We start from the raw sequence: 1,324 nt of genomic DNA, 5'->3' as shown, positions 1-1,324 counted from the left end.
GGAGACCTGTATGATCAGCTGGAGAGAAGGAAGCATGAAAGGACCCCGTGGAGTGGTGCAGAAGACAGAACCAAGAGTAGATAAGAGTCAGCCAGAGAAGCCTTGCAGAGGAGGAAGTGGCTGTGGCTAAACAGTGCTTTAGGAAAGGAAAGACTTGTATGCAAGGCCATGGACATGTGAAGAAGCATGGAGGACCTTCTGGGTCATTCTGGAATGTAACTTAGTTCTGTGTGGCTGCAACTGTAGAACCTGAAGGACGATGTGGGTAGAAATGAGGAGAGATGGCCAAAAGCACTGGGGAGGGGATTCAATGTCAGAGGCCTTGTCTACCAGGAATGAGGTCCTTGGGTATGCTTTCTAGCACTGAGGGAAAAATGGAAAAGGAAAAAAAATGACACCCCTGCCCCTGCCCCCACCTGCTGTGGGAATTTTGTTTTGTTTTGTTCTGTTTTTTAAAAAACAAACACAGAACTAGGACTATGATTTTGTTTTCATTCCAGGTGTAGGATGAGGGGCTGCTTCAGATTGACCACAGTGCTGCCATTTTGGGATGTTTGGAATTCTGGGGACTTTTCAGAGGGTATATAAATGCTAGGACCCTGAGAGTTTGGTTGTGGTAGGCTGTAGGTTGGTTGTGGTCTATTAAGAAGTCATTCACAAAGAAGAGGAGGAGGAGAAAAAAGGAGGAGGAGAAGGAAGAGTAGAAGAAATAAGATATACTGATGGCAAAGATCAAACTTGCCCCAAGGAACTCGATGCAGGAAATAGTCTTAATGATAACATCTCCCTTCCCCTGTCCCCTCTATCCTTTTTTCTCTGGTATCTAGTGTTAGGGGGTTAAAAGAGTGGAGGAAATGGGATCAAGAAGGGTAGATGAAGAACCCACAAAGTAGCCAAAGTCCATCTAAATACCTCCCCCTAAAACCAACACTCCCATCCCCAACTAAACAAACAAACAAACAGAAACCAAAACAGGTGGGCATGCATCAGATAAGAGAAAGCATACAGTAAGAAAAGAGTTGGAGTTTAGGCANAGAGCAACAGGAGGGAGTTTCATGGGTGTGAGACACGATGGGAGAAGGACGTGATGATGTGGGTGAGGAAATGGAGAGAAGGGGTTAGGTCCAAGCTGTATTCAGTCTCAGCATTTGTTAACAGGNGACATTCCAGGAAGGCAAAAGAATAAGGAGAACTGCCAACTTGGCATCGTCAGCATGAAGATGTTGTCATCACTCACTGACACAAATACAGAGGGATGGGCGGGGACACACANGGAGACATGGCCTTAGTGTGNTTCCAGNNNGNCNNGNANNNCNNGGNNNNA

General features: G+C 46.0%; 1 protein-coding gene across 1 annotated transcript in view; it reads right to left on the bottom strand.

Annotated features, from left to right (window-relative positions):
- The window catches only part of Catspere (catsper channel auxiliary subunit epsilon), a 16,943-nt gene that overhangs the window by 2,137 nt on the left and 13,482 nt on the right, over window positions 1–1,324 (bottom strand). The window lies entirely within an intron of this gene.

The sequence above is a fragment of the Mus caroli genome, chromosome 1 (assembly GCF_900094665.2).
Source record: "Mus caroli chromosome 1, CAROLI_EIJ_v1.1, whole genome shotgun sequence".
Taxonomy (NCBI): domain Eukaryota; kingdom Metazoa; phylum Chordata; class Mammalia; order Rodentia; family Muridae; genus Mus; species Mus caroli.
The sequence above is the reverse complement of the archived record's forward strand: the minus strand, read 5'-3'. Positions and strand labels throughout refer to the sequence as shown.